Source organism: Vanessa cardui, chromosome 23, assembly GCF_905220365.1.
Source record: "Vanessa cardui chromosome 23, ilVanCard2.1, whole genome shotgun sequence".
Lineage (NCBI taxonomy): Eukaryota > Metazoa > Arthropoda > Insecta > Lepidoptera > Nymphalidae > Vanessa > Vanessa cardui.
The window spans coordinates 1,105,908-1,119,295 of record NC_061145.1 but is presented as its reverse complement, the minus strand read 5'-3'; the positions used below and the strand labels follow the sequence as shown (position 1 = coordinate 1,119,295).

General features: G+C 34.3%; 1 protein-coding gene across 1 annotated transcript in view; it reads right to left on the bottom strand.

Annotated features, from left to right (window-relative positions):
* The window catches only part of LOC124539849 (sodium-coupled monocarboxylate transporter 1), a 34,587-nt gene extending 21,482 nt beyond the window's left edge, over nt 1–13,105 (bottom strand). Inside the window, exon 1 of the mRNA XM_047117206.1 lies at nt 12,985–13,105. The gene's annotated coding sequence lies outside the window, so the exon portion shown is untranslated. The remainder of the gene's footprint in view (nt 1–12,984) is intronic.
* Between the last annotated feature and the right edge of the window lie 283 nt (nt 13,106–13,388).

Here is a 13,388-nt window from a genome sequence, read left to right as displayed (position 1 = left end):
GTACGCAGTATTGTTGTGTTCCGGTTTTGGAACATATTTCACCACGCTGTTCCAATGCGGGTTGGTGGAATACACATGTGGCAGAATTTCTATGAAATTTGTCACATGCAGGTTTCCTCACAATGTTTTCCTTCACCTCTGAGCACGAGATGAATTATAAAGACAAATTAAGCACATGAATCAGCGGTGCTTGCCTGGGTTTGAACCCGCAATCATCGGTTAAGATGCACGCGTTCTAACCACTGGGCCATCTCGACTCTGCTGCAAAAGGACACTGGGTCAATCTTAAATATTCCACTGAAAACTATACGGAACTATCACTTAAAAGTAATATATTTCATGTTTATATACAATGCATAGAGAATCGTAATATTTATTATGCTTTGATGTACAAAACAATAGCATTATAAATACGTACTATTAAAATATGAAACAGGAAGTATTTTTTTATAAATAAGACCCAGGTTATGAATGAGTTGTATGATAATTATTGTAATGGATTTCTTTATTTAAAATATGTATGAATGTATGAAGTTATATACGTAATATCTTTCCCAACCTTTAAATAATAATTTAATTTATTGTTAAATAATAGCCCTCGATACTAAAATTAGGACGATCTGTCTTATCTGAATTGCCTAGCGATCCAATCACATATATAAAATTCATCATAATGAGTCCAACCGTTCAAGAACTGAGAAACCATTAAAAAAAGAAACATTTTTAAAATTTAAATATATTTTTTTTACATACATAGTAAAAAAAATACTTAAATTTAAAATATGTGTCTGAATCACACTAACATTTGATTCACCTCGTTGTATAAAGGATATCGTTTAATACACATAGAAGATATTTAAAAAGATAGAATTGTAACTAACTGTGCCCTTGACTTCTTGCACTTTTGAATTCAACAACAAAATTGTTTTTACTGCCTAAGTTACTCCTTATTACATCAGTGCCTGTGAAGTCCCGACAAAATCGTTCCAGAGATTACTTGACAGACAGAAATTGAAAAACATGTTAATTTGGTGCATATACCGTGTAAACATGCATATACATTTAAAAACGAGCTATTATTTTAATATTACAAACGTTCAATCCAATCCAATGTATAGATTACCTTATACTGACACAAAATGATCCACTGATCGTCTGACGGTCCAAATTCCACTGACTTACCATGTGCCTGATTCGTGTTTTGCTCTGCTAATTAAAAACACACTAACGAGTTAATACTGTACTAAACTGTGTTTTCAATTACGATAGTACACGACGAAGTACTTTTAGGATATTAAATTCACTAGCATAAAAATGCTAGTGAATTTAATTGAACTTCTCACTGAGTCCAAGCGTTATCGCTTATTCAAGTCGTTAACATCAATAAAACTCCCTCTGTTGTAATTGATCACAATATCTGATATAATGAAGACATCAGCAACTAATCGTGACAAGCCTATACTATTTTTACGTTATTTTATGGACAACCCAAGCATATGCCCTGCAAAGTCTTTGTATTGAGAAAATGAAAATACAAATAGACCGTTATTGAGCTGTAAGAAACCTCATCTTCTGAAACAATAAGTAGGTGAATTAATCAGACTCTATCGGAGAGTGGCATTGATTACCTTAGTATAAAAATTGTATTAAATTCACGATCGCAACAACATCTAGTGAGTCCAAGAATTATCCAGACTCACAAATACAAATACACACCACCATAATTAGTCAAATCAATTAGCAGTTTACACCCAGATACAGGAGACTTATATATATACTAGCGACCCGCTGTAAGACCTTCCTCTCGAATCAGCCTATCTATTAAAAAAAAAACCACATGAAAATCCGTTGCGAAATTTTAAAGATCTAAGCATACATAGGGACAAAGCGATAAGCGACTTTTATACTATATGACAATAATATATGAAGACAATAATATATGAAGAAAACATAGTATGTAATGTCGACAATACTAGCCCCTAATATCCCCAAAACATAAAATCATATTTGCAATATAATCTTATTCGTAGCCCCTTTCGTTTAAGGAAACACCAAAAAGTTGGGCACATTGCATAGGCGACACGTGGTAATAGTGTATCAACACTGAGGTGATGACTGTACGGGCCGAGAGGTCACTTGGCTCGATAGTGATTGGTTTATAGAATTAATTTACATCACTCTGTATATATAATTAATATATTTATGCAAATATAACGGATGATGCTTTGATGAAATAAGCACATCCAAGTACAATACAGTAAGAGCCTGTAAATTTCCCAATACTGGGCTAAGCCCTCCTCTCACATTGAGCAGAAGGTTTGGAACATATTCCACCACGCTGTTCCAATGCGGGTTGGTGTAATCAGACACATGCAGGTTTTCTCACTATGTTTACCTTAGCCGAAAATTTTCTACCCAAAAGTAGTAGACGCCGAATAACTAATGTACATATATAAACTTAGTACACGTCACAGACGTAAATTGCGTCACTTTCTGTCAGAAACGTTGCATTACGTTACACAAAAACGTTGCGTATAATTAGGCCATTATAAATTAAAGCGCCATAGTGTCCAAATTAATCATATCTATCGCACATTTCTAAAATAGCGTATTTTCGATAATTGTCTAGTCGAAAGGGCGCCTAGCTATGTACTTACATAACACTGGCACTTATCCAACACAGAATAGTTCCGTCACTGAACGAGCACGTGATACAAAAACAAATAATCATACTATAAAGAGTACTACTACTATAAGAAACTCGAAACTCACCGTTGAAAACGAGCGTGAAATGTCAGAAAATGATTTGCGACATTCACTACGAAAGTCGTAAAATTTGTAGGAAATATAGATCAAAATGGAAAAGTCTGGTAGTTGACTACCTTTTCATCATACGAGTATGGTTGCTTTTATCACAAAATTTTCCTTTATCGCCGAGCTTGAGATGAATTATGAAAACAAATAAAGCACATGGTGCTGTGCGTTTGAATTTAGAATCAACATTTTAATTCACATCTTTGAACCACTAAGCCATCGCTGTTCTCATCAATGTATGTGTATAATCATGACATTCTTGACGTTTACAAGTGATCTTCCGTGTGTAATTTATCTCAGTGATTTGGTTGATTTATACTGAGATACAAATTGATCGTGCTATATATTACTCATTGTGGATTATGCAGTTCAGAACCAAAATTAAAAACCATATTCATTAATCTGTCTTTATTTTACTTTAGTATTTTTAGTTACCCATACATCAGCTTGTAATCAACGTCAAGTCTTCAAAACTATCTTCTGATTTGCTCTTTTATTTTCCTGTTACGTTACCTGTAATGAATGACGTTAAATATCTTCCCAGAAAACAGGATCGATTTAAAGCAATGACAGGACAAAAGCTGTTTATGTATACATTTTCTTATAAGGCAATTGGCAAAGTTCCTAATACTTGTATTTGGGTCAACAAAGAATTTAGTCATATTGATCTTTTGTTTGAAAATTGGCAAACGTAATGTCGGAATTCTTCAATATTATTGGAAATAAAACTGGCACAAAATAAACACACACAAGTAATTAACCTTTCATTTTCTGGAATGTTCGATAACAACAATAACAACAACATAAGCCTGTAAATTTCCCACTGCTGGGCTGGGCTACCTTCGAGGAGAAGGTTTGGAACAGATTTCATCACGCTCTTCCAGGGTGGAATACGCATGTAGCAGAATTTCTTTGAAATTAGACGCATGCAGGTTTTCTCACGATGTTTCCCTTCACAGCCGATCACGAGATGAATTATAAACACAAATTAAGAATGAATATTCAGTGGTGCCTACCTGGGTTTGAACCCGTGATCATCAGTTAAGATGCACGCGTTCTAAACACTGGGCCATCTCGACTCGATGGAATGTTCATGACACATTAAAGGAAATGAACTTCTAAGGCCATTATTTGTTAGTGTTAGTACTGCTCTGATACTTGGCAACGGATTTTAATTGAGGCATTCAATTGTGTATGATTATTTAAAAACAGGATGTATCTTCCAAATGGCACAACGCTAGACGCTTCTTTGACATGTTGCAGCTAGCACATCATTACATAGTACAAAACAAAGTCGCTTACCGTTGTCTGTCCCTATGTATGGTTAGTATCAGATCGTATCAGGTAACCCATTTATCAGAACGCTAACTTACTTTCAATAAAAAAAAAATTAAATCTAGAACATCGAAATATATATAGCTCTATAAACGTACTAAACAAATGATACTATCTAAATTAATATACATTAATCATAATTATTGCATCTGTCTGTCCCTATGTATGCTTAGATCTTTAAAATTACGTAACGGATTTTGATGCGGTTTTTTTTAATAGAAAGAGTCATTCGAGAGGGAGGTTTTTGTATATAATACATAGACAATATAGTAAAGATTACTGATAATTTCAGAAGTTTCTAATGTGATATAATAAATAAACAAATTCCGTAGTATATTTAGTATCTGTATTACAGCCGTACGAAACCGGAGCGGGTCGATTGTTATTCAATATAACGTATTCATCTATGTGGTAAGATTATGTGCATGTCAGCCTATGTAGGTACCATCAAATATTTGGCCAGAATTACTACAAGGGATCTAACAGCACCCAATGTTGGTGATACATTGGCGATGTAAAGATTGGCTGAAATATCTTACTTATGTCAATGTTGGTAACCACTTACCATCAGAAGGCCAATATGTATAAATGTATTCGGAACCGATAGCTGTACATTCAAATTGATCTTGTAAGATGACGATTCGAGAGCTCGTAAGATCCTACTTAAATAAATATTTTGATTCGTTTGAATAGTACGCTGGCACGAGATCATTATCATTTCTAAATATTTACATTATTAGCACAGGTTATAACTATAACAGTTCGTAAATACAAAAGGAAAGAGATAGCAAGAAAGAATACTATACTGAGCTGAGATGGCCCAGTGGTTAGAACGCGAGCATCTTAACTGATGATTACGGGTTCAAACCCAGGCAAGCACCACTATATATATGTGCTTAATTTGTGTTTATAATTCATCTCGAACTCGGCGGTGAAGGAAAACACCGTGAGGAAACCTGCATGTGTCTAATTTCATCAAAATTCTGCCACATGTGCATTCTGAAGCAGCGTGATGGAATATGTTCCAACCCCTCTCCTTAATGGAAGAGGAGGCCTTATCGCAGCAGTGGGAAATTTACAGGATGTTACTTTATTACTTTAATACTATACTGGACAAAAAATAGTTCAGTTATAAACTTATGACGTAGGTACAATTGAAGCCTTAGGACGGAGCAAATTCTAATTATGGAGACGTCAGTGAAACCACTTATAAAACGGAAGGTGTGCACCTATCAAACTTGATAAAAGCCACATCAACTTTTCTAGTTGAAACAAGAGATTTTCATTTGATATTTGAACTTCAGTCTATAATTGTATGTGTTTTTTGTGTGAAACCTTGTGGTATACAAATAAAACGTAAGTTCTGTCAATAATTAGAAGGGGTATAAATCCTCTGGCTAAAATTCTTTGCAGTAAAAATACTGTCGAAAGTAATTTCGTAAAATTTTATGACTTATACTTTAACAGTAACAAGTCTTATTTCTTACCCTCCTCAAACATTTGGGATCCACCCCGATCACACGGGGCTGTCAGAAGTGGCTTTTCATTATCTGTAAGTATTGAAGTTGAAATGACCACCTAAATTTGACATTAAATTTCCCATGTTTGTTCACAAACACAAGCACATCTCCCACTCATAATCCAATAGGCCGCTAAATCCGTCATGTATTTACATCGCACACACATAAAACATCGAACAGTAATTAAAATTGCTATTTCATTATAAAGTATAATAAATTATTATAGATTAGAATTCTTTAATAACTACACATTGTAATCGTTGATAAGAAACTTTTTGTATGTGTGCATTTATGAGAACATTTTTACGTATAACCTAACATGTGTTTTATATAACGTTAGCCTATATGTAAGAATACCATTTTCTATACTTATAAAATAATCTGTCCTGACTGACTGATCATCGCCGACCGTAAACTATTATAATTAGGGTCTTGAAATTTGGTGAGGAGGATTGTTTTATTGAACAGACACTCTAAGGAAAGATTTTTGAAAATGTTACCCCTAAGGGGGTGAAATAGGTGTTAAGTGAAAGTTTGTATGGAAGTCCATAATTTTTTTTGTTATAAAAATAAAACTTCATTCTTGGATAATGATTAGAAATGAGTAGATACGTATTTAAGCGTTTCTGAATATTTTACCCTAAGGGAGAACACGCCAATATGGTATGCAAAGAGGTCTTAAATAAACGCAATATTTTAAGTTAAACTATAAATATATTCAATTTGGACGCGAACAAACCCGCGGTCAACGGCTAGTGAATAAGTGAACCATCGCGACATCTATTGTGAGTTGATGTTATTGTATCATAATCTACACACTTGTATTAGGAACAATTGAACAAAGGTTTTAAGATGAGTGAAAACATTGAGTACAAACAAACACTCTATATATACCTGTTCCTACCTTTTGCCTGCGTGTGAGAGAGAAGGGTGATAAATTTTGTTTATTTAAATATCCATAACACTTAATTTAATCACTGCGTGTATTTAATTGATTCTCTTAAGTTAGTGATTATAATATTTATGTTCATAAAAGTAATTTGATATGTACTTATAACTAAACAAGATTATTCATCAAACAATTGAATTCTTGATTGTTATATTACAAACGTTTAAAGTAATTAAATATCTAAAAAATGTGACTATTTTTACGCAGCACGGTAAACATCTAAGATGTTAATTGAAATAAATATTAATTGAAAACGTTTTCATACGTGTGTGAACACACAATAAAAGAACAACGCACGCATAAGTCGGCCATCACGAAATGTCACTCAGTTTGACGCCTAAGATATATCACGTCAACAACAGCCTTTCAATTTCCCACTGCTGGGCTAAGGCCCCTCCCTTTGAAAATAAGGTTTGAAACATATTCAAGGTCACTGTTCCTATGCGGGTTGGCGGAATACACATGTGGCAGAATTTCTATGAAATTAGACACATGCAGGTTTTTCACGATGCTTTCCTTCACCCCCAGCACGAGATTATAAACATTAAGCACATGAATATTCAGTGGTGCTTGCCTGTGTTTGAACCCGCAATCATCGGTTAAGATGCACGCGTTCTAATCACTGGGCTCATTAAACAAACTTAACAACAAAATATTTTAAATTATCCAGCTAGTAAATTTCACGGCGTTTCATTTCTTAGTTCATTCAAAGTCTACGCAACTTTTCATCTAACTCGATAAGATTTTGAGGCAAGTGTCACGTTTTACTTCTTTTTTCTCAATAAATTTTGTTATAAATAAACATGTGCTTAATACGTTTATATACAACGCCTTTGGATTGAATAACTTAGAAACATTATTGAAATATTTCCGATTGTTGTTTACGGAAAGGGACATGTGTTTTGATGTTTAGAAAATACAGACATAATATTAACGGAAGTTATAATAAAAAACACAACGTTTGTGTTTGAAAATGGAACATGGTTTTTCTTTGGCCTGAAATGAAAACGGTCTTTACAAACTCGTTAAATTTTTTAGTTTAGCGGTCCGACCTGGCACCTAATGGTATATTTGACACCAATATTCTTATACATTGGCACTGTAAACAATATCCAACCATTTTCAGATATCACACCAAGCCTAGACGACCCACACTTCAAATCGGTACACAACAATATTAAGTATTGCTGCTTTGTAGTAGTAAAGTAAACTAAAGTAACAGTCTGTAAATTTCCCACAGCTGGGATAAGGCCTCCTTTTCCATTAAGGAATGGATTTGAAACATATTCCACCACGATGTTCCAATGCTGGTTGGTGGAATGCACATGTGGCAGAATTTCGATGAAATAAGGCACATGCAGGTTTCCTCACGATGTTTTCCTTCACCGCCGAGCACTAGATGAATTATAAACACAAATTAAGGCCATCTCGGCTTAGTAGTAGTTATATCTAGCCTAACCTACCCAGTGAGCCTTTTCCACGTGTAGGGGCATATGGGATTCGCCGGTACCCAAGACGCCTAGTACAACGGAATACCCACATAAATAGACGAGATCGCTGTTTCATTCGCATGACAAATTAGCCCGATGGCCTGACGCCTTACCACCAATAACAACAACAGCCTGTGAATTCCCACTGCTGGGCTAAAGGCCTCCTCTCCCTTTGAGGAGTAGGTTTGGAACATATTCCACCACGCTGTTCCAATGCGGATTGGTGGAATACACACATGTGGCAGAATTTCTATGAAATTTGTCACATGCAGGTTTCCTCACGATGTTTTCCTTCACCGCTGAGCAAGAGACGAATTATAAAGACAAATTAAGCACATGAAACAGCGGTGCTTGCCTGGGTTTGAAACCGCAATCATCGTTTAAGATGCACGTGTTCTAACCACTGGGCCATCTCTACTGACCACCAATAAATCAAAGGTGATTTCAATATCTATAATGTTCTGCTGTTAGTTTTGTACGTATGCTTTAAGAATTGAAGATGAATCTTTGGGTTGGTGACTAAACATATCGTATCGAGCCAAACAATCTTCCCGCACTTAACTAACCGTATCTAATGCCAGTTGCTATATTTCATTCGAAATCCTTATCTGCTTAAATTATTACTATATTTAGATAAAGATTAATATGCAATAACAGCTGTGTACATTCAGACCAGTATTTACTTTGAATTTCTATTTTTATGTATTTGTTTTTACGTCATGCCTGCCATTCGAAATGAAGAGCTGTTGAGTGTACAGGTGGACCTGCAAAATTCCACTTCCAGTGTTATCTCTATTTCCTGATATTCCTAATTCGGAATATCATAATGTTATAGAAAATGTATCCACCGAAGTTTTTCTGTAACATATATTTAGACAAGCGAGCAAAAGTAAGTAAAGTAACAGCCTGTAAATTTCCTACTGCTGGGATAAGGCTTCCTCTTCCATTAAGGGGAGGGTTTTTAACATATTCCACCACGCTGTTCCAATGCGGTTTGGTGGAAAGCACATGGGACACTGGGCCATCTCAGCTCTCAAGACGAACGAGCAAATGGGTCTAATAAGTGGTCACAACTGCCCATGGAAATACTAATGCAAGAAATATTAACCGTTCTTTACCACCAATGCGCCACCAACCCTATTCTTATGTATGTTTAAATCTTTAAAATTACGCAACGAATTTTGATGCGTTCTTTTAATAAATAGAGTGATTCAAGTAGGTTTTTGTATATAGTCCATGTACATAGTAGAGTAAGAATAGTAAAGAATATATTTAGTATATAGTAAAGAACTAAGAAGAAAATCTATAGTATATTTACTATCGGCATTGAAGTGCGGAGCTAGGTAGGTATATTTATATATTAAAAAATAACAAGTCCAAGTTAAATTAATTAGATTCCTCTAAACGGTAGTGAGCCCAATGCGTCCGACATGTCGTATCACTGTCATAAAAATCGATTGCAATAAAAACTTCGATTTCGAATCGGAAATTGTCACTTATCAACGGAGATTAGATTTTACGAGCTCTCTGAATGTCGGTTTGACGTTTTTTCTTTTTTATTTTACTGTTCACTTTCTTTTTTTTAAATAGATAAGTAAATGAACTTATATTAAGGGCATGGTTGACCTATCTAGGTCTTAACCACTCTCGGCCATCTCGGCTATCTAGCCGAGATGGCCGAGAGTGGTTAAAACACGTGCATCTTAACGGATGATCGCGGGTTCCAACCTAGGCAAGCACTACTGAATATTCATGTGCTTAGTTTGTGTTTATATTTCATCTCGTGCTCGGTGATATCTAATTTCATAAAATTCTGCCCCATGTGTATTCCACCAATCCGTTCTGGAATAGCGTGATGGAATATGCTCCATACCTTCAAAGGGAGAGGAGGCCCAGCAGTGGGAAATTTACAGGTTGATGTTATTGTTGACCTAAACATTGTCAATGTGAAATAATAACCTTTTCTTATACAACCAATATGCACTAACCTTAGTTTTTATTTTGTTTACCAAGATTGCAACCCTCGTTCAACTAATTAGATTATATAACTGTTTTAACAATAATTAAACATAACAAAGGCTTCATTATACATCAGAAATATTTCATTTAAACGTAACATGTAATAATGATGTATGTTAATTATTTATGTATTGTAATATTTGTGTTATTTATGTAATGTAGTTGTAAATAAATGCAATACCTATATTAATTCCATTTTTAAAATTCCTTGTTTTCTTTAATGGTGGACTCACAAAGTGGACTATTATAAAATTTGAATATTGAAAAAATTAAACAAAATCAAAATAAACTTTATTCAAGTAGCCTTTTACAAGCACTTTTGAATCGTCATTTTTGAATTATCCACATAACCCCTTCAAAGGTTGAAAAAGTAACCCATGTCGTTGGGTAGAAGCATTCCAAGTAAACTTAACAATAAAGCGTTTTTGAGTCGTCAATAATTAAGTACTACCACCGGTTTGGAAAGTAGATTCTACAAAGAAGAATTGGCAAGAAACTCAGTAGTTACTCTTTGTCAACATTTAAAAACAACTATATTATACACGTGGTAGAAAACACGAATATATTTTCTGTAAATGTACAATTTCCAGAAAAAAATCAAAAAAAAAATTTCGTTAGATAACGTTTAATTACGACTATAAATTAAACCGGGAAAATATGAGTCGGAATTATTTTACTGTCGAAATCTTAGCCAAATATCATAATTAGGGCAAAGGGACCATCTACGTTTTGATTCCTTTAGATAATGTATGGAAATTGCGACCTATACATCCATATAACATTACCTGTTAGGATCTATAGATCTAAGTATTACTCATTATCAAATAATTGGAAAACTGAACGCACAGCTGAGATAATGCCATTGACAGACAGAGGGAAAGACGGACGACGACGTAATCTTAAAGGTGTTTTCCTTTTTTTAAGACAACGGAACCTAAAAAGAATGAATAGCATTTTGACGTTGATTAGATTTAAGAACGGATTTACATCTATTCAGACCATTTTGCGTGATTATTTAAATTTAAAATATATTAAGAATCGTACGCCATCCCGTGAATTAGTTAAAGTTATTATTAAATTAACAATATTGAATACTAAAATTAAATAATGTCGATTTATAATTGTAATAAAAGTAATTATTGAATAAGCACATAATATAAAAAAAGTAAAGTATCAGCCTGTAAATTTCCCACTGTTGGGATGAGGCCTTATCTTTCATTAAGGAGAAGGTTTGGAACACATTGGTGGTAGGGCTTTGTGCAAGCCCGTCTGGGTAGGTACCACCCACTCATCAGTTATTCTACCGCCAAATAACAGTACTCAGTATTGTTGTGTTCCGGTCTGAAGGGTGAGTGAGCCATTGTAACTACAGGCACAAGGGACATAACATCTTAGTTCCCAAGGTTGGTGGCACATTGCCGATGTAAGGAATAGTTAATATTTCTTACAGCGTCATTTTCAATGGGCGATGGTGACCACTTACCATCAGGCGGCCCATATGCTCGTCCGCCAACCTATACCATAAAAAAAAAATCCATGACGCTGTTCTAATGCGGGTTGGTGGAATGCACATGTGGCAGAATTTCGATGAAATTAGACACATGCAGGTTTCCTCACGATGTTTTCCTTCACCGCCGAGCTCGAGATGAATTATAAACACAAATGAAGCACATATATATAGTGATGCTTGCCTGGGTTTGAACGTGCAATCATCGGTTAAGATGCACGCGTTCAAACCACTGGGCCATCTCAGCTATTTTAGTACATAATATAGTAGACATAAATGAAGTGAGATTAAACGACCCAGTGGTTAGAAATAGATAGATAGATAGATAGATATTAATCTATGACTGTGAGTTTAAACGCGGAAAAACAAGATTAAATGTAAATGTTCATGTGCTTTCTTTGTGTTCATAATTAATTACTACTCAATGAAGGAAACATCGTGGAAAAACTTACATAGGTTTAATTTTAACACTCACATCATTGGTTGTTAGGCTTTCTAAAAGCCCGCCTGGGTACCACCCATTCATCACTTATACCAGCTACCATTAAACAGCAATACTTATTATTGTTTTCCTGTTTGAAGGATTTTGAGCCAGTGTGACTACAGGCACAAGGGCCATAACATGTTATTTACAAAGGTTGTCGGCGCATTGGTGATTTATAGACAAACCAAAAACAATAAATTAAAGTAAATTAACCAAAGATCAAAAATATATCGTTGCTTACTTTATAAATAAACGTTATAATTACGTTAATATGATATTGATTCAATTAAACTGTAATATTACAAATAAGGCATTACGATGAAAGTAAATTACTTTGTTCTGTGAAATGTTTGACAAGCCAGAGTTCGAATCCACAGACTTCAGTTAAGACTCAAGTGGTCTAAGCACTGAACAATTTCAGCGCAATACACTAAAATCGTCTCTTAAAAAGTATTCGCTTAGGATAATATCACAATGGAATTAATAACAATTATAATTGCTGAGTTATTTAATAATTGTGCTAAGTATGAATTTATAAATTAAAAATTTTATTGCATAAATATGCAAATGAATGGGAACTATATCGTTACATTTGAGATTAAATCAGCATTTTCAAATCACAGTTTGTGTACTTACGTAGTTTTCAAACATAAACATTGTAACTCGAAGTATTTATTTAATTTAATACAAAACCGTATATGAAATATCGCACGTAAAATTGTTACGAAATATTTTTTTTTTATTATTAAAACTTTGCGACACAATACGTAAAATAGTAATAGTTACCGTTTTATTAGAATAAAAATGATTCAAACAAATTTAATACACCACAAAGTAAACGGATTATTTGTTTTCAATATACATACAATATAAACAACTAAACAACGCTTACTGTTTTCCGCGATCCGTAAATAGATGAATTGGCTCAATTCCACTCGTTCAAAGTTACACAACGCGACGCGACCGCATGTCCCGACGCGCGGACTGCGAATGACAATCAAACAACGGTGAATCCGATTTGATTTATATTACATTCGATATTTGAAATTCGTATTGTAAACAAAAACATTTATGATCTTTGCTAATTAGGCGTTTTCCGTTTCAGAGCGAATCTTTTCTAGAATGTTTTTTTTTTTATTTATTTATTTTAGACGACAGCTGTATTGGGGAGGGATTATGCACGTTGCAAATATTGTTATATTTGTAAGGTATGTCTGTGGCCTGGATTATATTGGAAATTTATATATCTGGACTAGGAAATAGGAATAAG